This window comes from Anolis sagrei, chromosome 5 (assembly GCF_037176765.1).
Source record: "Anolis sagrei isolate rAnoSag1 chromosome 5, rAnoSag1.mat, whole genome shotgun sequence".
NCBI classification, from domain to species: Eukaryota; Metazoa; Chordata; class Lepidosauria; order Squamata; family Dactyloidae; genus Anolis; species Anolis sagrei.
The window spans coordinates 47,271,469-47,295,530 of record NC_090025.1 but is presented as its reverse complement, the minus strand read 5'-3'; the positions used below and the strand labels follow the sequence as shown (position 1 = coordinate 47,295,530).

At 42.3% G+C, this 24,062-nt stretch overlaps 1 protein-coding gene across 1 annotated transcript in view; it reads right to left on the bottom strand.

Annotated features, from left to right (window-relative positions):
- Nucleotides 1-21,395, bottom strand: part of SMAD1 (SMAD family member 1) — a 59,385-nt gene extending 37,990 nt beyond the window's left edge. Inside the window, exon 1 of the mRNA XM_060778882.2 lies at nucleotides 20,954-21,395. The gene's annotated coding sequence lies outside the window, so the exon portion shown is untranslated. The remainder of the gene's footprint in view (nucleotides 1-20,953) is intronic.
- Nucleotides 21,396-24,062: the final 2,667 nt, after the last annotated feature.

Sequence of the window (24,062 nt, the reverse complement as noted above, 5' to 3'; positions counted from 1 at the left end):
TTTACACACACCATGTGGGCGTGTTAAGATACACAAAAGTGAAACAGCAGGCATTTCTGCCCTATATTTAGATCTGCCTGGTCAGCTGTAATTACATAATTTCATCAGGACCTTCTGCAACGGAAATACATCCATATTCATCACAGGCATCAAAGGAAACATCTTTACAAGCCATATCCTTTTACAAACCAACACATGGGTCTCATGCCACTTTCTCCAATTGTTGAATTCCGCCTTTAGGAAGGGCAGGGAATTTTATTTCTTTATCAATCACAAAGTCATTTCCTTTTACGGCTACAAGGACAAAAAGGTGTGGCTTCCCACACAGGTGACATGGGGATGAAAGGGGAGGGTGAGGAGTAAGAATATGGAGGAGCTGTTTGCCACAAATTTCAGATCAGAAATAAGGCTTTTGTATATTTAGGTCAGATTCACAATCTTGTCTTGTGTGAAAAATTGATAGAGATGCCCAGATACTGCTTTGATTATATGCATGAAAGCAGATTAAGGTGAAGAAGCAGCCATTTCGACATTTCCCTCCTACTGTACACACATGAAGATTTGGGCTTTATCTACACATGTTGTCAAAGAAAGTCCGCCTAAACCATCTTTCTCATCTGATTTACAGGAAGCAGCAGTGTCCCTATCATTAGGCTTTGAAATAAATATTTCAGGAATCAAGACACTGGGGAGGCAATTGTAGCAGGTCTTACAAACTTAGGTCATGCCTTCTTTGACTGAGTCTATAATGTGGTCTTCCTCTTTTTCCTACTGCCTCCCACTTTGCCATGAATTGTTGTCTTTTTTTTTAAATGAGTCATGTCATCTCAAGATATATCCAAAGTATGACAACCTTAGTCTAGTCATCTTGCCTCTTATGAGAGTGTTTAGGATTCATTGCTCTGGGAACAGTACATTTGTATTTTGCCTAAAAGAGCTGAAACAATGTTTAACTGGCAGTCCAGTCACTTCCTCTTTGTTGAATGTGGGGAATGGAGTTGATATCTCATAGTTTTGCCCAGGCTGCAAGATTATTAAACACAATTAAACAAGAGCAGACTGGTATGGATCAGTATAGCTTAATTTCTATCAAGATGCCCCTAGTGGCGCAGAAGGTTAAACTGCTGAGCTGCTCAACTTGCTGATCAAAAGGTTGGTAGTTCGAATCCAGGGAGCAGGGTGAGCTCCCACTGTGAGCCCCAGCTTCTGCCAACCTAGCAGTTTGAAAACATTCAAATTTGAGTAGATCAATAGGTACCACTTCAGTGGGAAGGTAAAGGCACTCCACGGAGTCATGCCGGCCACATGACCTTGGAGGCATCTATGGACAATGCCGGCTCATCAGCGTAGCAATGGAGATGAGCACCATCCCTCAGAGTCAGACATGACTAGACCTAATGTCAAAGGGAAATCTTTACCTATTTATATAAAATTTATTTTATCTATTTTAAAATAACAGTACTAAATCTTTTTTTTTTTTGTCGTGTCAGGAGCGACCGCTCCTGTTGTGAGAGAATTGGCCGTCTGCAAGGACGTTGCCCAGGGGACGCCCAGATGATTTGATGTTTTATCATCCTTGTGGGAGGCTTCTCTCATGTCCCCGCATGAGGAGCTGGAGCTGATAGAGGGAGCTCATCCGCCTCTCCCCGGATTCGAACCTGCGACCTGTGGGTCTTCAGTCGTGTCGGCACAGGGCTTTAACCCACTGCGCCACCGGGGGCTCCACTAAATCTTATTATATACTTGAAGAGAAGGCTGAATGTGTAGTATTTTTTATTAGTCTCGGTACATAAGTGTTTGAATAATCCCCCTCGATGGACTGTCACCTTGTCGTGGTGAGGGGGCTTGCGTGTTCCGATGAACCTGTAGGCACAACAACTGGAGTCGTGCACTCCCAGGAGTGGCTGCGGGGGAGGTTCCAGACCAAGCACAGTCTGAAGACCCAAAGACCTCAACGGCGGAGCAGGCGGAGGATAACATGGTACATGTTACAACGGCTGCAAAGGCGGAAGAAGGCTGCAACAGACTGAGAAGCCACGGTCATTGTGTTAAACTACATCACCAGTGGAACCTCACTCTGTGAAGTCTGTGTGTTGATCAGTTGTGCACTGACCTCCACACATTAAAAAAACCCACGCACAGGCGTCTTCCAAAGAAAATAAAAACCAGGACCGGGACATCCGTAGGGAGACCAAGGTGCTTGTCTATAAAGCCATTGTCCTCCCAACCCTGCTATATGCCTGTGAGACGTGGACAGTCTACAGACGTCATATGCAACTCCTGGAACAACTCCATCAGCGCTGCCTCCGGAAAATCCTGCAAATCTCCTGGGAAGACAAGCGGACAAACGTCAGTGTGCTGGAAGAAGCAAAGACCACCAGCATTGAAGCGATGGTCCTCCAACATCAACTCCGCTGGGCCGGCCACGTTGTCCGGATGCCTGACCACCGTCTCCCAAAGCAGTTGCTCTACTCCGAACTTAAGAACGGAAAACGGAACGTTGGTGGACAGGAAAAGAGATTTAAAGATGGGCTGAAAGCCAACCTTAAAAACTCTGGCATAGACACTGAGAACTGGGAAGCCCTGGCCCTTGAGCGCTCCAGCTGGAGGACAGCTGTGACCAGCAGTGCTGCAGAATTCGAGGAGGCACGAGTGGAGGGTGTAAGAGAGAAACGTGCCAGGAGGAAGGCGCGTCAAGCCAACCCCGACCGGGAACGCCTTCCACCTGGAAACCAATGCCCTCACTGCGGAAGAAGTTGCAGAGCAAGAATAGGGCTCCACAGCCACATACGGACCCACAAGGAAATCCATAATGGAAGACCATCTTACTCGTCCAACGAGGGATCGCCTAAGTAAGTAAGTAAGTAAGTTTGAATAATCTGCATAGCAAGGTAATGAATACTTTAAATTCTTAAGCAATTGCCATTTTCTACAACACATTAAGAGGTCAGTTTATCTTTTCAGAAGCTATACATAGTTCTGCTAGATACTGAGATTAAATTTTGAATATTACTTTCCAATTAAAAAAAAATGTTTGCTTGCATGGTACTTTGTAAGGTCAAGTAAAGGTTTTGCCTGACATTGAGTTTAATTGTGTCTGACTCGGGGGGGGGGGGGGATTGCTCATCTCCATTTCTAAGCCGAAGAGCTAGCGTTGTCTGTAGACACCTCCAAGGTCATATGGCCAGCACGACTTCATGAAGCGTCGATACCTTCCAGTAGAAGCACTACCTACTGATCTACTCACACTTGCATGTTTTTGAACTGCTAGGATGGCAGAAGTTGGGCCTAATAGTGAGAGCTCACCCTGCTCCCCGGATTAGAATCATCAACCTTTTGGTCAGCAAGTTCAGCAGCTCAGTGGTTTAACCTGCTGCGCCAATGAGGGGAGGGGGCTTATGCACCTAATGTAATTTAGAGTATCGTAACACTTTATCCAGTACCATTAAAAGGGGATTCTGTCACCAATCTACATGCCTCACTTTGAACAAAGCATACATTAATAAGGTAAGCATGCAGATAGATGTAAAAACCTAAATGGCATAGCTGTGCTTTGACATTAAAAGGAAACCAGAACAGTTCACAAGTCCTGTCGCAACATCTAAGATAAAGAGCAGGTAAATGTGACTGTATTGGCCATATTATACTATGGATTAGTGTATCACTCCAAAGGGCTTGCTCAAGTTTTAAGATCTAAAGAAGAGGCTTTCAGTCCCATCGCTATCACAGGCATGTTTGATAAGGACATAAAACCTATCTGAAGGGCAGTTTTTGAGACACAAAATAGCCTTTTCTTTAAAAAAAAAAGAAAGAACTGGAAGTAGTTGTCCAGCCACTTTAATTAAAAAAAAACCCAATGTCTTTATTCAGCCTCTGCAGCTGCCCACCCTTGACTTGAAAGAAAGGAAGCCGCCAAGGAAACAATGTGCATGGCAGTTTTGGAGTGTGCAAAGCAGCCCAACCCTATATTAGTAGCCCTGCCTCTCTGTAACTTTCCCTGTTGAAGGCAAGAGAAGGCAAGGAGAAGCAAAAATACTACATAATCAGGGAGGAGCCCGTTTGGGTGGCATGAGCATAAGTGGGATCCTGTAAAGTCCAGAAGGTGTAATAGGCTTGAAGTAGGAGAAATTATAGTGCAAGTTGCTATCAGGGACTCTTGGAGAAATCATAGTGAAAGTTGCTATCGGGGACTCTTTTGGGCTACCACAACAGACACATTGCCCCCAAAATGTGTTGTTGAAGGCTTTAATGGCCAGAATCACTGGGTTACTTGAGCTTTTCCGGCTGAATGGCTTCCGGAACATGGCCATACAGCCTGCAAAACTCACAGGTATCCCTAAAACGTTTCTAGCTGAACATTTGTTTCACTTCTAATTCCATATTTCCTAGCAGCAGTACAAAATAAATACCTTACAAAATGCAAAATTCGATTTGATAACAGATACCTCAATTTCCATGCAAGCATCCTATGATCCAGCAAAAAGCACTATAATCATATCAGGCTCAACTCTGCCTTGACTTCTACTTTTCAGAGGTATATTAACTTACACCTCACAAGGGACTGAATTGATCCTGAATGTATAATATTTTCCATAGCAGAATGGTGTTTTGTTTTGCAGTCTTCTAATCTGAGAAGAGGCACAAACTGGGAGCATGAAGAAAACAGTTATTTGGGACAATGGTTTCAAGATCAGAGTTTTCTCCATTCCCCTAGTTTGTGGAATACCCACTATTTTCGAGCTAGGCTTCTCTATCCCAGAGCATTTCAATCTCTTTCCTTGTGACAAAACGAAGCAAGATCGAAGCATATCAGAACAAGCCATTCTGTTTCCCAAAGTGCAGTTTGTGAACCTTTGAGGATTTTCACTGTACACAGAAAGTGAAGCAAGCTGTAACTTGTGTATTCTTGCCTACTTGCTAATCAAATCTGCAATACAAGTCCTCCAACTTATATTTGGAACACTTGCAGAACTAGAAGTGCACCAAGTTTCCCCATATAATGTCAGTGTGAGAAAGTTATAAACAGAAGTGAAAACACTGACCTCAGTTATTTGATCACAGCAACTGCCTCTTTCCCTTACTTGTTCTCATGCATATGCAGCTACTGCATCTCTAAGCAGAATATTTTGTTATGTTTTCAGTTTAAGCAGTGTATTGCAATATTGAGATTGTATATGTTTGGGCGTGTAAAGTTGTACTGACTTACTATTTAATGCAAACTGTCTACCTGTGAGGAGTTTCTCTATGACCTAAAGCAAGAACATTAAATTACAATGGAAGTTAAGTACAGAGATACATAGATCACAACTTGGGATAGTCCAAGCATTGGGGGGCAGGGAGTTCAGTACAGAAAGAAAAACATGTATTGAGAAGCTCTCATAATAAAATAAGGAAGTATTCCTTCTCAAATGTCCATAAACAAGGTCTACAAAGAAACTGCTTTAACATTTGATGGGTCTTTTTATAGTTTTAATGGTTTTAATTCATATTTATATACTACTAGCTGTATCCACCACATGTTGCTGTGGCCAACCTTCCCTCCCTTTTTCCTTCCTTCTTTCCTTCCCTTTTTTCTTTCTTTCTCTCCTTCTTTCCTTTTCTACCACTTAACTTCCTTCCCCTCCATCTTTCCTTCCTCCTTTCTCTGCTTTCTTCCTTCTCTTCCTCTTTGTTTCCTTCCTTACACACAGTCCTATAACTCAGAATATCAAAGTAGAAAATTCCACAATATCTGCTTTGACTACAAATAAAGTGTGTAAATATTAGGAGACTGGTTCCGCACAGCTGCAAGATGATAGAGGAACTGTCTTGCATGCGCGCAACACCCACCCCAGCGCGCATGCACTGTGTGGTTTTCAAAGTTTTTTAGATGTGTAAGTTGTTTTTGTTTTTTTATTGTCGGTCACTCCTTGGACTGTTTGGTGTTTTGTGACCAAATTTGGTGTGTTTTCGTTCAGTGGGGTTTTTTGTTTTGTTTTTAATGTACTCATGATGAACGGAGCATATGTAAGTTCGGCACTGAATTTTTGCCATTTTGCCATGTTGTACACTGCTCTGAGTCCCCCCAGGGGTGAGAAGAGCATTATAGAAATGCTATAAAAATAAATAAATAAATAAAATACAAGGAAACTCTAAAAGTACCATATCCCATCTGATATTGGAGGCTTAGCATAGTCAGCTCTGGTTATTACTTGGATGTGAGATTGTCAACAAATACCAGGTGCTGTAGACTATATTTCAAAGGAATTGACAGAACCACTTCTGAATATTCTTTGCTTAAGAAAACCCTATGGGACTGCCCTAAGTTAAGGGTTAGGGTTTAAGGGTTAGGGTTAGGCACGCACATACAGAAAAACACTTCAATTGAAAAGAGTAATACAGTAGACTCTCAGTTAACCAGAACCCCTAGAGAGTGATAGATTCTGGTTGCTATTAAAAATTGACCTAACTATGTAATACTATACCCCATACCATACAATAAACTTTGTATTTGACTTGATATTAATAATAATCATAATAATATTTTATTTATACCCCCACCACTATCTACCATAGGGATTCAGAGCAGCTTACAAAATAGCACACAAGGGTGCCATACATAAAATTACAAAAACCAGGCATATAAATTGGATAAAACAAGCTCTATTTAAATAAAATAAGTTAACATTGAAATACAGTAATTAAAAACAAATTAAGACAAATAAATACAAACTTAACTTAATGTAACACATTTTTACTGTTTTACTGTATTATAAAAAGCTTTTTTTATTTAAAGTTTAATTTCTTCAACTTTTTGGTGGTTGCTTGAGAATTCCAGTTGCTTGCATTCTGGTTAACTGGGAGCCTAGTGTATAAGAGAAACCCATTTCTAATTCTACAGAATTACTGCAGTAATAAAGATCGAAATACATAGTTCGAACTAACAACTACCACAATTAACAAGAACAGTGAATTTTACTCATTGAAAAGTATTAGTGGTTCTGAAGTTTTCAACCAGTTGAATTGAAAAAAATGCTCAAAATTATGAAAGTTCTACTTCAAAGCTTGCTCTAAACCCAGATTTTTAATTTCTATCCCAAAGGATTAGGATGGGTTACAATTTTACTACAAAAGATACAGAGAGATCCATTAAAGCCTAAGGCCTTTCGTTGCTAACAATGGTTCCCAAAGCCAAGTAATATAAAGATCTTGCAATGCTTTAAGAAAACATCACCAATTTCAATACTGAGCTGCTCCAAGGGCCCCCGGCCATGCTTGCTCTGACCAGTCCTTATTTTTCCTCCTGTCAGCATTTGTAGCAGTGTCAAATGACTGGATCTAACCATCCACTGAATTTCCCATGATCTCCCCAACCCCGTCTCTCTGCAGCATTATGGAGAAATGTAAAAGTTGGCTACACTCAGCCACCCACTGCTGCTTGGATTATCTCCTTTGCATGGAGGTAAACCAAGCTGGGCCCATCAATCAAGTGAAAGGACTCACAGGCGGAAGACTGCCCTAAAGGAAGAAGACAAGTTCATCATCAGGAGAGCGAACAGCAGTGAGGATGAGGAACAATATCACCTTCTACTTGGCCAAGTGTGCTTCCAAACCTGGAAAAAGCACTACAGCTGGGGAACCAACGGTACCAAAATAACCTCCCTGTGCACTATTTCATTTAGATTTAGCATAAATATACCACTCAACAATTTCTTCTATTCAGAATGGACCATTTATGGATTGTAATGGTTGTAGCCCCCAATTAAAACAGTTTATAATCGACCCTCTATATTTGCAGATTTGTCTTCTGCCTATGTGATAATCCACTGATTTGAGTAGAATGTTTTTTCCAGGTCCTCTAATGTGACTCTATGGCCAACTTCTCCTGGAAGGTTAACATAGAATTATGCTAGAGCACCAAGAAAACCTGTCTAGGAAGTTAGGAAGCCAAGCCCTATGAAGACTGGTTTTGGATGCCCCGTGTGTTTAGCTTGAAGAAAAGAAGGCTAAGATGGGACATGACAGACATGTTTAATACTTGAAAGGATGTCACACTGGGGTGGGGGGGGGGAGTACAAACTTGTTTTCTGCTGCTCTAGAGATTAGGACATGGAGTAATGGATTCAAACTGCAGGGAAAGAAATTCACCTAAACATTAGGAAGAACTTCCTAACAGAGCTGTTTGGCAGTGGAATATGCTACCTCACAAGTCTCCTTCTCTGAAGATTTTAAGGATGAATGGTCATCTGTCAGGAGTGCTTTGAATGTATTTTCCTGCATGGGAAAGGGGTGAAGGGGTGGACTGGATGGCACTTGTGGTCTCTTCCAACTCCATGAATCTTCCATTACGATATGGTAGAAATTGACTACAGAGACACAAGATGACATTGTGGCAAATAAGACTACCACATTTTTGGCTACAAGGAAAAAAACGGAACAATTCAAATCATATATTTTTAATTAACAAAATGAACATAATTAACATATCAATCTATCTATTCACATAGCAAAAGTGAAAATGTGTATATGTGTATGTGGTGGAGGTGTCCACTTACATAGACAACCTCCAGCCTCCACAAACAGTTATAACCCACAGTGCTGAGGAGCCACCAAAAGCACTCCCTCCTATGACACTGCAGATAATAGTGAGTTTCATATCCCAGTGTTCCTTCCTCTCTCCATTGGTGTGGAATTTGCATGATCCCACCCACTACCTCTCCCTTAACCCTTTCCTATGGCAAACAGTAAACAGAGGAATTGATCAGCAACTGAACAAGAGGTTTGGGGGGAATTCATAACTTCATGATTTATTTGAGTTGTAGTTGACCTACATCCAGAGAGCAATGTGAACTTAGCCAGCGATGGGTCTGGACCAAACTAAGGAACTTCCAGTACCTTCACTCATTTCCAGAGACCACTGTGACCCCCACAAATGACGGACATGGACCAAACTTGGCACACACATGACCAACAGAACATACTGAAGACATTTGGAGGAAATTGACCTTAATGGGAGTTATAGTTCACCTGCATCTAGAGAAACTGTGACCCCTGCTGACAATGGGCTGGAACCAAACCTGGCACAGAGAAGCCTCATGACCAATTGAACATACTGCAGAAGTTTGTGGGAATTGACATTGATTTGGGGAGTTGTAGTTCAATCTTATCCAGAGAGCACTGAACCCAGCCGACATCAGATCTGGACCAAACTTGGCACACAGACCCAACATGGCCAACTGTGCATACAGGCCACTAGAAGTTATAGTTCGCCCGCATCAAGAGAGCACGGAACACAGCCAATGTCGGATCTGGACCAAACTTGGCACACAACCCAACATGGCCCACTGTGCATACAGGCAGGGTTTGGAGGTAATTGTCCTTGGCATATGAGAGTTGTAGTTCACCCTAATCCTAAGAGCACTGAAGCCAGATGACATCAGATCTGGACCAAACTTGGCACGCAGACAAAACATGGCCAACTGTGCGTGCAGGCGGGGTTTGGAGGTGATTGCCCTTGGATCTGGGAGTGATAGTTCACTCTTATCCAGAGAGCACTGAACCCTGTCAACATCAGATATGCACTAAACTTGGCACACAGATCCAACAGTCGACGTCGGATCTGGACAAAACTTGGTGCATAACCTCGACATGGCCAACCTTGAATACTGGTGGAGTTTGGGCTGATTGGCCTATGATTTGGGGAACTGCAGTTCACCCACATCCTTATACATTTTCTAATGGGAGCATTCATGAAAAACAACAGGAAAGAGTAGCTTTTTTCTAAGAAAGAGAGCTACAAATTACCAAACTGATATTACCCAACATCCCAAAACAAATGTCTTTTTCAAATAACCCGGGTACTGCTGGGTTCCCAAGCTAGTACTAAATAAAACTAGAACGCACACTCTAAACATTCAAAGGCAACCTCTCCTCTCGATGGGCTCTGACTGTTTTATTCATACCTAATCACCTTTCTGCACTAGACTGGATTTTGCATTGAGCTCTTCTGGCCTCATTATATTAAACACAGCTTGAATCTACCTGGGTTTGGGTACTTTCAAGCAAAAGCCTGTTTCAAGTGATGTGTGAATATGGATGTCTTTGTATCTGCTCCTTGATGTGAAACTTTATGTAAGTGGTGACTGTCAACTGTATGTTATGTTTGCAAGTAGAAGTAGATAGCCATGTCCAAATATTGGGAGCTCAAGCTTCAAATACCACCTTGGCCAACTAAACACTCACTAAATGCATGTGAACACAACTATCTGTTTCATCTCCTGGGGCTGTGTCAATATGTAATATATAATATCCATCAAACACTTTTTATGGAAGTATAGCATTCACCGCAATTGACTATATAGTGTTAGATTATCAATGTAATGTAGAAAGTACAGATCAAATATGGTTTCAGACTGGGAACGTTGCACAAACATGCAAGATAGCAAAGAATTTTTTGCAAAACCCTCCAATTCAAAATTCTCAAGAATTCATCGTCCTATCAGAACATTCACCAGACATTTTCTTCTTGGTTCCTAACTATATTTCATTTTATATTCCTATAATTGAACATTCCAGATTATCGAAAGTAAGAACAAGACACCCTATGGATATTTTGCACTCCCCAATACTCCAGTGTTAGGTGAAGTCTCCCTGATCCTTTTTGGATGTATACAGACATAAGTAGGAACAACTACAGAGCTGCTTCAAAAGCAAACTTCAACATTTAAAGATAATGCATACAGTATTTTGTTGTTGGCACTCTAGCTCAGAAGTTGCAGCACTTGGTATCAACCGCCCCTCCTGTTTTTTCAACTAATTTGGTTTTTATCACCAAACCCAAGATGACAAAATTAAACAATTATGCATTTAAGAACTGAATTTTAATTTTCAAGTAAACAGACCTCCTAAAATGAGGTTGTGGGCGAGAAAGAACAAACACAAGACCAAACCACAATTGGAATTGGAACTAGGTACATCATGTGTTAAGCTGAAAGGCTCATACTGCAAGATCAGAACTTCTATGTATTGTCGAAGGCTTTCATGGCCAGAATCACTGGGTTGTTGTAGGTTTTTTGGGCTATATGGCCATGTTTCAGAAGCATTTTCTCCTGACATTTTGCCTGCATCTATGGCAGGCATCCTCAGAGGTTTTGACCTGCCATAGATGCAGGCGAAATGTCAGGAAGGAATGCTTCTAGAACATGGCCATATAGCCTGAAAAACCTACTATACCAACTTCTGTTTTGAAAAACAATCTCATTTGCAAACTACAATTTTAGATGACAAGGAAAACCAAGAAATGCTGTGTGCTTCAGGCAAGTCAGCAAGTACAAGATGGAGGAATCTTGAATTATGATCTTAATTCCATTTTATCCACAATCCTTCACCAAGAGCAAACAGCAAAATAGGTACGCATCTCTAGCCCACAATATATTAGGCAGTTTACATTTCAACAGTTATTTGGCATGGCTTGCCAACTGTTTCCACATGTTAATCCAAGTATGTGGATATATACACCTTCAAGTTGCTTATTGATTAATTTTAACTCCATGGAAGTTATTAGGATTATCAGAGTTGTCTTCCTCAGAAATATAGCCTACAGTACTGAGAAATCTCTGGTGGTTTCCCATCCAAATACTAATCTAGGTTGGCCCTACTCAGATTCCAAGATCAGATGGAATCTGGTGCCTGCAGGGTATTACAGAAATGAATCATCTTTGTAATGTGGTAATTAATACTTCAAGATGGCCTACTGTGAAAAATGTGTTTTCCTGGATATGTAATGACATTATTCCTAGAGTTTGTCAAAATTACAAATGCTACTAGTATTTCTGAAATCTTTGTTTTCATCTCTACCGTCCCAGAAGGGTTTGCCTTAAAAATATTGTTTGTTACATGGTGTGCCCTGGTTTCCACAGCTAGATAGGATAGTTTGAAAAGATGCATTACTGCTTAAAAGAGGTATTTTAAACTTCTTGTGCATGATTAAGCTTGTGCTCACCAGATAAAGGGCTTAAATAAGAAAATAATTTTACGAATTCTAATATTATCTACCTACATGGGTCATGTTTTCAGTTATGTAATTCTTCCCAATTAACCTAAACCGATGGCCGTATCATCCCAATTCAACAAAATTAATGGACCTGGAATATTCAAGTAATTTTCAGCCAATAAAGCCTTCATTTTTCCAACCCTGTTAATAACTTAATTCATCATTGCTCACACTGTTGTTGTGACTTAAGTCTTGCTTGTTTAGCAGAAACCCAGACTGGCTTGCTATATCCAAGAATTTAGTCCTGCCAAGAACTGTCCTGAACCACAGAACGAAGGGGGAAGGAAAAGCAGAACACTTACAATTTACTTTTGCTTATTGTTATTTGATACTCCCAAGAAGAAACTGTGGTTTTCTATAGCACTATGACTGCCAGGAAATATGTTGCCTTCACAGTCTGAATTAACTATGAAATGTTTGCCTGCAAACAAAACTGCTCTCATTAGGTTTGTTAGCATTACAGCTACTCTTGATACTGGGTTGACAGCGATATGTCAGAGGCCATCTTTTGAACATTTTAGCAGAAAAGGGATCTGAAAGTAGATCCTCTAATATTCTAATTCTCAGCAGCAACCCTAACATCATGTCTTTGCAGTTAGAATTTGGTCATCTGCTATAGAAAGTTAGGATATTATATGTTTTAAAATGCATTGTCATCCCTTCACATTTGTCAGGGTTGGGGCACAAGACCCTTGTGAAAGTGAAAAAAGGCAAATAAAAATTGCTATTTTTTATTTGAGGAATTTCTAAGTCTTCCAGCGTGATTCTATGGCAGGCATGGGCAAACTTCAGCTCTCCAGGTGTTTTGGACTTCAACTCCTACCATTCCTAACAGCCGAAGTTTGACCATGCCTGCTCTATGGTCAACTTCTGCTGGAAAATGACCACAGAATTGCATTAGAGGACCTAGATTCCTAGAGAGATGTTCTCTCTTGAAATCTCTAGGTCCTCCAGCATGACTTCAGGACATGGAGCACAGAGTCAATCAGATATTCCAAGAGCTGATTCAAATTAATGAAAAATCAGTATGGAGAGATGACTGCATCTTTATGGAAATTTAACACTGAATCTGCTATTCGATAAGCTCTTCTGCCAACACAGGTTTCAAAGCGGTAGTCATGCTCTTATAAAGCCCTATATGGCTTAGGTAGGTCCAAACTGTCCAAATGACTGCATCCTCCTACAGCAGTGGTTCCCAACCTTTGCTCCTCCAGGTGTTTTGGACTTTAGCTCCCACGATTCCTAACAGCTGGTAAGTTGGCTGGTATTTCTGGGAGTTGAAGTCCAAAACACCTAGAGGACCAAAGGTTGGGCACCACTGTCCTCCATGAATCTGCCAGAATCTTAAGATCTACAGGGCAGCTTTTTCTCAGCTTACTTAATGAGGACCCAGGAGAGTCTTCTGCTATTCCCATCCTCTGGAATTCCCTTCTGCAGGAAGTTGGCCTATTCTCTCCATGTTTTCCTTTTGTGGGTAGGCAGAGACCATTTTGTTTAAGCAAACTTTGGATGCGTAATTGCCGACAGAGGAGTTGCATGTTTTACTTATTTACTAGTATATACCCAGTCCTGCATGGGTATTGGAAGGGTTGCTGTTCCTCTTTCTCTTTTCCACCCCTCATACATTTCCCCTTTCCTTTATCTTCCTTCGCCTCTTTCTTCATTCTTTACTTTCTCTTATTTTCCTTCTTCCTTTCTTTTACTCTCTTCTTCAGCTCCAAGAGGGCCGACCACGACAATATGGCTCTCTTCATAGCCCCTTCCTCCCTCTCTCCCCTCCACCCATACACATCACCTTTCTGTCCCAATGACATCACAGGGGGCCACTTCACTTTAGGAATAATCTATCACCTAGTAGTAGCCAACCCAATGACATCATAGGGGGCCACTTCACTTCAGCCTTTCTGACTTAGATAAGTAGATAGATAGATAAGACTTTTGTATGCTTAATTTTATAATGTTTAAAATATGATGGTTGCAAATTTTAAAAAAATTATTGTGAGTTTTTAATTGATTCTTTTCTTTTTCTCTTTCCTTCCTCCCCCTCTCTTGCTCTCTTCTCCAGCTCTGAGAGGGTCTACCACAATAACATGGATCTTTGTGGCTCCTTCCTTCTTGCCTTGCTCCCTCTCCACTCATACATGTCACCTTTCTTTCCCAATGACATCACCGGGGGGGGGGGGGGGGGCGCACTTCACCTTAGGAACAGACAATCTTTCACCTTATTGTTGAAGGCTTTCATGGCCAGAATCACTGGGTTGTTGTAGGTTTTTCGGGCTATATGGCCATGTTCTAGAAGCATTCTCCTCTGACATTTTGCCTGTATCTATGGCAGGCATAAATATGCCATAGATGCATGCAAAATGTCAGGAGAAAATGCTTCTACAACATGGTCATATAGCCCGAAAAACCTACAACCCAATCTTTCACCTAGTAGCAGCCAATCCAATGGACCACTTCACCTAGCAGCAGCCTTTCTGGTACAAACAGGTAGGCAGAAAAACAAAATATTTTGACATAGACAGACAGACTTTTGTAAGCTTAATTTTATAATGTTTGAAATATGATGGTTGCATTTTTAATTTTTTTTTTATTGTGAGTTTTTAATTGATTCCTTTTCTGAGCTGAGCTGCCTTGAGTTCCATCCAGGAGAGAGGAGACATATAAAAAAAAATATAAACAAAGCACTAAAAACTTTGATTTTTTTTTTAAAAGACTGCTTCTTTAATTTATTACTTCTGGATATTTACCTTTGTATTCCACACATCGGGACAACCTGGTCAAGTGACTGTTATACTTACTATCATAATATATTTAATTATAACGACTGAACACAAAAGCTCACAGCCTGACCCCCTCATGTCATTTTGATGTATCATTTTGCATTTCACTGTCGTAAGTCAATTTGAGATCTACAGCAGGTTGGAAAGGCAAGTAATGATGCTCTCTGAAGTCTCTGGGGAGCCCACATTATACACAGCTTACATTATTTATAAAGCCAAGATGATGCCTCCATTAGCCTTGCAGGATTACACACCAAAAGATAGCACTTATACTTGACAGTATGGGCTGCTGCACTGCCAGCACAGCTTAATTCAACTTTACCTTCTCCCTAGGCTGATCTTGCCCTCTGTTTACACGCATTAAGCTGGGATGCAGGGAGAAATCTGTTTGGAAATAATCATTGCCATCCTTTCATTTTGAGATATCAATGGACTTCATACATGTAAAAGCACTTTTGAATTACTATCCTTTGACAAGCATGCAGGCAAGGAAGACAGATATGCTTCTTTGAAGAGCAAAGAACAAACACATTTAAAAGTGACTGTCAAACATGCAGCTCTGTGGATTTACAACCGCATTTTAGCTTTCTTGCATTTTGTGTTGCCTGTCTACAGACGCCCTTTCACTTCATCCAGTGTCTAAAAAGTTGTCTGCATTAGGAAATAAGTTGTTTTCATATTAAATCTCTCACCCCTGCATTAAAAATTGACAGGAAATGGGGAGAAAACATACCAGTGTTACCAAGGTTCGGCAAATCCTTCCTGTCTACCCTTTTCCCGTTGTTTGAAGAAGGGGAGGTGGGACTCTGTATGTGTGTGTTTGCCTTCAGAAGATTATACATATCTGTAAGCATCCTTCCTCATCAGCTTCACTGTTCTAAAGGGGCAGAGGAGGGAACAGCAAAGGAAATTATGGTGGGATAGGATAAACGACGTTGGTGGGATCGTATCCAAGTCTATTCACAGGGCAGTATAAGGTAGCATCCGGTCTGAGCAGGTGGGAAAATGTTCTCTCCCACTCTGCCTCAAGAGGCTACGATGATATTTGAAGCAGGAAGAGCATAATTTGTGAATGGCGTCAGATGTGCATTAACAGGGGCGAAAGAAGGGAAGGCAGAATGAAAAATACCAGTGCTTAGGTTTCTAAATTTGCTTTCTAACTTTCCCCTACATCAGTGTTTCTCAACCTTCCTAATGCCACGACCCCTTAAGACAGTTCCTCATGTTGTAGTGACCCCCCAACCATAAAATTATTTTTGTTGTTACTTCACAACTGTAATTTTGCTACTGTTACGAATCGTCATGTAAATATCTGATACGCAGGATATATTTTCATTCACTGGACCAAATCTGGCACAAATACCCAGTGCACCCAAATTTGAATACTGGTGGACTTTGGGGGGGGGGGGTTGATTTTGTAATTTGGGAGTTGTAGCTGCTAGGATTTATAGCTCACCTACAATCAAAGAGCATTCTGAACCCCACCAATGATAGAATTGATCAGAACTTCCATGACCTACAGAAAATACTGGAAGGGTTTGGTGGGCATTGACCTTGAATTTTATAGTTGTAGTTCACCTACATCCAGAGAGCACTGGGGACTCAAACAATGATGGATCTGGACCAAACTTGGAATGAATGCTCAATATGTCCAAATGCAAACACTGGTGTAGTTTGGGGAAAATAGAGCTTGAAATTTGGGAGTTGTAGTTGCTTGGATTTATAGTTCACCTACAATCAAAGATCCCACAAACAACAGAATTGGGCCAAACTTTCCACACAGAACCCTTGCCACCAACAGAAAATATTGTGTTTTCTGATGGTCTTTGATGACCCTTCGCAATCCCGCCTGCCCCCCACCGAGGTCCTGACCCCTAGGTTGAGAAACTCTGTCCTACAGTATTCTTTAAACATGTGATAGACACTCTTTCCTTCCCATCATTATTGCAAACCTTGGAATTCTTCAGTCTGTCTGGGGATGATAGAAATTGCAATCCAGTGTATCTGAGATCACCAAGAGAAGACTGGTCTATATTGTCCTTGCCTTTCTAAATGCTTTTCCAAGGTATTTCAAGTCACCAGATCATATGTATGTGTGTGTGTGTGATCTCAGAAACAGGAAGATAGATATCAGAGAAGAGAACTGTATTTGATTACATTTGTGTGTGAGAGGGAAAGAAAAGATCAGACTTAAAACAAGGACAAATCAGTACCCTTGTAACCCAATCTGGCCTTGAACTAAGATGATCTTATCTTGAGAGGTAGCTAGGACACATTGTAAGGTCCTTTGAGCTTCCGATTAACATGTCCTGAAAACCCATTTAGTTATGCTTTGAGAACAGAAGGTCCAGGTATCGTTGTTATCAAGGGCCTGAGCTGTTCAAACCCCTTTTGAGGAACAGACAACACAGAAGTTCTGATAAGTTCTTTTTCAGTCTTCAGCTGATATCTGCTGTTTGTTTCTAGGTGCAACATACCCTTAGGAAAAAAACAACAATCACACATAAGCTCAAGGTAGTGTCTGAAAGAATGTGATCTTCTCAGGAGCCAAATGACTGGGAGAGAAATCTTTTTAAGTTGATTTTTTTTCTCTAGTGTCATCATCACATTAGAGGAAAAAATCCACTTAAAATCCAGTTTCTGCCTCCTGCAAAATTCTGGGGTTTGTAGTTTAGGAAGGAGCCTTTAACAGTCTCACTAAACTACAAATCCCAGAATTCTGTAGAGGCAGATTTTAAGTGATTTTTTTCTCTCTAGTGTGATGAAGTGGTAAACAGATTTACTCAGCTGTAATCCTTAAACAAGAATACAGACAGAGTGGCATGGGGTAAATGGGCACAGCTTCGAACATTTAAAACAGATTGTTGCATTTTCATGAGAGGCTGCAATTCAAGTATAAACTCCGGATGTGCATTTAGTTTAATTAAGAGCAGCTTTCTATTAGTATTCAAGAGTGATTCATCCTCCGACCCGTTTGCAATATGCCTTTTCAGCAAGAAACTCTTAACCTATGGGTAACAGCTACATTTAAGTCACTAGGGAAGCACCAACTGCGGCTGGAAATATATAGCAAAAATTAGTGTCTCTTAATTTTATGTATATTTAGCCATAGTAAAGATCAATTGTGTCCTGAAGCCACTCCTCAAATTAAACCAGCAATTCATATTGAGACCAGGTAATGAAAATCTAAACAAGTTCACATGCAGCTTCATCAACTGCTAACAAAGGAATAGAAAACTACTCTCCTTTCTGCTTTGCAACTCAGAGGAAAGCAAAGACCAAAAGGAAAGCCTTCTGAACAACTGTTGCCAAACTGCATCAATTCTACAGTGTAGATGCACTCTAGATCAAGGAAATTCTTGGGCAAGTTACAATTTCTCAGCCACAGAGAAAAGCAAAGACTGAAAGGAAAACATTCTGAATAACTGATGTCAAACTGCATCACATAGTGTAGATCAAGCATGGGCAAACTTTGTAACTTGGGGGCCTTTTGGTGGGCTGGAGTGGGGTGGGTGGGTGGGCCGAAAGGGCTTCTCCCCAAGTTTCCTCCCTGCCCTTTCCTCCCCTTCCTCTTCGCTTTCGGAAGCAAAACATGAAGGAAAGATGGGAAACACTTGGATCCCATAAGGGTTGGCCTTGGTGAGGATGAGATGGTGGACTGGAGAGAAAAAGTGTATCCATTAGACACCACATTGCCTACTCCTGATATAAAATCCTAGAGTTGGAAGAGACCCCCAAGGGCCATCCAGTCCAACCCCCTGCCATGCAGGAAGGCACAATCAAAGCACTCTCGACAGACAGCCTCTGTGGAAAAGCCTCCAAAGAAGAAGACTCCACCACACTCCCAGGAAGCCTAGGCCACTCTCCAACAGCTCTTACTCTTAGGAAGTTCTTCCTAATCTTTTCAGTCGAATAGCTTTCCCTGCCATTTGAACCCACTGCTCCTTTGTGCCCTGGTCTCTAAAACAGCAGAAAGTCAGTTTTCCCCTTCCTCCTCAGTGGGACACCCTTGGAAATCTTGAAACATGGTTCTCATGTTCCCTCTCAACCTCTCTTCTCCCACCTAAACATCCCCCAGGAGGAAAGGAGGAAAGAAAAGGAGAAGGAACGGTGGAAGAGAATGGAAGGAGGGAGGAAAGAAAGGAAGGAAAGACAAAAGAGAAGCAAGGAAAGGAAGGAAAGGAAGGAAGGAGGGAGTAAGAAAGATTGAGGTAAAGGGAGGAAGAGAAGGATGGAAGGAAGGAAAGGTGGAATAGAATGGATAGAGGGAAGGGAATGAGGGAGAAAAGAGAGAAGGAAGGAAACACAAGAGGGAAGGAAGGAAGGAAAGAAGAGAGAGAGGAGAGGGAGGAAAGAGGGAAGGAAGGACAGAGGAAAGGGTGGAAGGAAAGGAAGGAGGGAGCCAAAAAGAGCGAGTTAAGGGAGGGAAAGAAGGAAGGAAGGAAGGAAGGAAGGAAGGAAGGAAGGAAGAGAAGAAAGGGTGTAAGAGAATGGATGGAGGGAAGGAAAGAGAGAAGGAAAGACAAAAGGGAAGGAAGGAAAGAGAAAGAGAGAAGAAAGGAGAAAGGAAGGAAGAAGGGAGCAAGAAAGAGGGGGAAGGGAGGGGGGAAAGAAAGTCAGAAGGAAGGGAGCATAAGATGTTGAGAGAGAGGAGGACCTGAGAAAAGAGCCCAAGGGGCAGCATCCTGCTCCTGGGCCTGGGTTTGCCCATACCTGCAATAGAGAAACCACAACTTCCATAATTCCCTATCACTGAGCCATGGTGGTTAAAGTGGGATCGAAATGCATTCATTCCACAGTGTAGATGCACTCCAGATCATGGAAATTCTTGGGAGTGAACCTTGGGCAAGTTCCATTCTCTCGGCCAAAGAAGAAAGCAAAGTCTGAAAGGAAAGCCTTCTGAAACAATTGTTGCCAAACTGCATCAATTCCAGTGTAGACGCACTCTAGATCATGGAAATTCTTGGGCAAATTACATTCTCTCAGCAGCAGAGAAAGACTGAAAAGAAAGCCTTCTGAACAACTGACGCCAACCCCACAACCTCTGAGGATGCTTGCCACAGATGCAGGCGAAACGTCAGGAGAGAATGCTTCTAGAGCATGGCCATACAACCCGAAAAACCTACAACAACCCCAGTGATTCTGGCCATGAAAGCCTTCGACAATAAACTGATTCCATAGTGTAGAGATGCACCCCAAGACTTGCATTTTCCCAGACCCCCCAAAGAAAAGGCTCCAAAGCTTGGACTAAGGGCCCTTCCAAATAGGCCCTATCCTATATCCTGGGATCTGATGCCAGTTTTTTCTGTTTATCCCAGATTAGCTGGCAGTGTGGACTCATATAATCCAGTTTAAAGCAGAAAACCTGGGATCAGATCCTGGGATATAGGGCCCTAAGTAAAGAGAAGAGGATGGGGGTGGGGGCTGGCTTCATGTGCCTCAAAAACCCCAAAGGGAGAGACAAGCCCCCCTCCATTGTGTCGGCCGGGCTGCTTTCTCTTCGGCGACGAGGGAAAGAGAAACGGGAGGAGAAAGGAAAGCAGGAAAAGTTTCCCTAGACTTGGCTTTGGGCACAAAAGGAGGCCGCAGGGGAACAAGAGCCCCCATCCAAACGGGACTTCTCTGTGAAGGCCTTCTGGGGCTCCTTCCCAGGGCGCTTTCTTTCCTTTCTTTCCCTTCTTCCCCAGGAATGATGTCCCTTCCCTCTCCAGGAAGAGAAGACACACACACAAGAAAAAGATGGAAACCGCTTGTAACTTTTTGTGTAACTGTAACAGCGTGGAAGATTCAGCTCTTCCAGGAATCCTTGTTGTTTGGAGGCACCCGGCATCTCCTTCCCTGAAGAGAGAAGGCAACGAGAGCGACCTTTTCTTTCTTTCTTTTTCCCTTGAGGAGCCACAAAGGGCCCTCCATACAAAGGGGAAAAGTTTTGAAGGCTCTTTTTGAACGCCACCGCCGCCATCATGAAGGCTGGGAAAGCACCCAGGGTCCCCTTTCCCCCTTCCAACCCGGTTTTCTCTCGAAGGAGAGCCAAGGCAAGGCCCCCACTTGCCCAGAGGGAGAGGGAAAAGATTCAGCCACTGACTGGAAGGGTTGCACATGGAAGAAGGGGGAAAAAAGAGCAAAGAATGGGGCTTACCGGTGTGTAAGTCGAGGCGGGGAAGGAGGAAAAGGATTTCCTCCTAAAAGAGAAGATTGGCAAGAAGATTCCTTGCTGTTTCTTTCCTCTCCCGTTTGGATGTTGCTGCTGCTGCTTTTTGCGCCTTCCCTCTTGCTTGCTTGCTTGCTTGCTTTCTCCCTCTCTCCTTCTCCTTCTTCTTCTCAGCCGCTGCTGTTCCTGGATTGATCTGGTCTCACTGGCGTCAGAGAGTCGGAGCCACCCAGCCTCCACTTACCCCGCTGCCAATACACAACATACACACATATATACACACTCACACACACACTCACTCACTCACACGAGAGCTAGGGATCCTCTCCAAAAGGCCCACCCTTTTTGGGAAGGCAGGGCTGGCTGGCTGGCTGGATGAGGGCTGAGCGAGTGGCAACGCCGCCTCCTCCTCCTCCTTTCTTCCCTTTCTCTTTCCCTCTCTCAACCCAAGAGGAGGCTTCCTCTCTTCCCCTCAGAAGGACGGCCTTCTTTCCCCCCAGTTCCCTCCTTTCCCCCTTTGCATTGAATTTGGTCAGAAAACGTTTGAGAAGCACCCAGAGAGTAGGGTTTCTTCCACTCCCTCATAGCTTTGGCCCGCCTGGCTTTGGGGGCGTCTACAATGGGGAATGGATGCACTTTGACACCGCTTTCACTGCCATCTCTCCATGCTATGGAGTGGAGAGAGTTTGACCAAAGTCTTGAGTCTTCTCTGCCTGGGCTTTCCCAAACTGCTAGGATCATTTTATCGAAAAGACCAGAATCAAGATAGCATATACAGAACGCCATTCAGAAACGGGAATTCCAGACAACAAACAACTAATGGCTAGTTAACACCGCCTAAACAAAGGGTGCCTCCAGGAACAACAGCCAAGCTACATCTATGCAGATACCCTCACTTTGCAGCAGCAAAGCTACTCAATAATAATAATAATAATAATAATAATGCCTAGATGCTTGGGAAGTGTTTGACTTATGATTTTGTGATATGAAATCCAGAATATAGATCTCGATTGCTGTGACATACTGTGCTTTTGTGTCAATAATAAGAATAATAATAATCATCAACATCATCATAGAACATAGTTGGAAGAGACCTCATGGGCCATCCAGTCCAACCCCCTGCCAAGAAGCAGGAATACTGCATTCAAAGCACCCCTGACAGATGGCCATCTAGCCTCTGTTTAAAAACCACCAAAGAAGGAGCCTCCATCACACTCTGGGGCAGAGAGTTCCACTGCTGAATGGCTCTCACAGTCAGGAAGTTCTTCCTCATGTTCAGATGGAATCTCCTTTCTTGTAGTTTGATAATGCAATCAAAGCCAGAACTGAAAAGTTGACAACAGATCCCAAATGTAGACTCTGCAAGGAAGCAGATGAAACAATAGATCACATCCTCAGCTGCTGCAAGAATTTATTGGAACTTGTGCCACAAATACCATCTGCCTGCAACAAAGAACTGTTGGGATCACAAGCTGGAAAGAGTTACAGAAAATGAACACGCCAAACTCCTCTGGGACTTCCGGATTCAGACAGACAGAGTTTTGGAGCACAATACTCCTGACCTCACAATCGTGTTAAAAAACAAAGTATGGATTGTGGATGCTGCAATCCTAGGTGACAGCAGGATTGAAGAGAAACAACTGGAAAAGCTGACACGATATGAGGATTTAAAAATCGAACTGCAAAGACTCTGGCACAAGCCAGTCAAGGTGGTCCCAGTGGTGATTGGCACACTGGGTGCAGTGCCTAAAGACCTTGGCCTGCACTTAAACACAATCGGCGCTGACAAAATTGCCATCTGCCAGCTGCAGAAGGCCACCTTACTGGGATCTGCATGCATTATTCGCCGATACATCACACAGTCCTAGACATTTGGGAAGTGTCCGACGTGTGATCCAATACAACAACCAGCATAATGATCTTGTTTGCTGTGTACTAATCTTGTTGTGTTTCAAATAATAATCATCACCTTTATTGTGTTCTCGAAGGCTTTCATGGCTGGAATCGTTGGATTACTGTGCATTTTCCAGGCTGTATGGCCATGTTCCAGAAGCATTCTCTCCTGACGTTACATCCACATCAATGGCAGGCATCTTCGGAAGTTGTGCTATAGAATCATGGGAGTTTTACAAGGTCTTGTCTTCTCTGCCAGAGAGAGTTGGGGCCTCTCCAAACAACTGCCAGGATTGCAGCCGCATTGCATCACAATCATCAAAGAGATAATAGTGAAATAGTACTACTATTAATATTACTACTAATACCATAGCCTTTGAGTTATGGCAGTGAATGTGGTAGTCAAACTGCATTCTGGGCACCCTTTATCCTCAAGGAAGAACAACAGGAATTTATTCATTTATTTACTTACTATATTTCTATACCGCCCTTCTCAGCCTGAGGGTGACTCAGGGTGGTTTACAAAACGGCACAAATCGATGCCACAATAATATAAAAACAGCTAAAAGCATATAACATACATAAAATTCCATAAACAGTAAAATCAATAAAAGCATAAATCTTCTGCATCTCAGTACGAAAATTGTTATCTGATAACAATTGTCCAGTCGTTCCGAGGTCAAGAAGTTATCTGCTACACTGCATTTGAGAAAGCCTACTCACAAAACCAGGTTTTGACTTTTTTACAAAATATTAAGAGGGTGGGGGCCGATCTAATGTCCCTAGGGAGGGACACTGAGAAGGCCCTATCTCTCATCCCCTCCAACCGAACCTGTGAAGAAGGTGGGACCGAGAGCAGGGCCTCCCCCAGAAGATCTTAAATTCCTAGACGGTTCATAAGAAGAGATACATTCAGATAGATAAGCTGGTCCAGAACCATTTATGGTACATCTTTTGGAATAGGATGGAGGTGTATGTATGTATTTCTAAGTCCTTCGGTATAACACTATGGTTAACTTTCGTGGGAAATTGCCCATAGAATCATACTGTAGGGCCTAGAGAGTGCTACAGAGATAATAGTAACCAAATCTGCAAAAGTAAAAAAATGTGGAAGTGTTATTATACAAGAACTTTGGGGAATGGAGGAAAAATCCATTTCAGGGCCAGAATGCTTATCTGGAAAGGGACAGTCTCCTCATTTTGT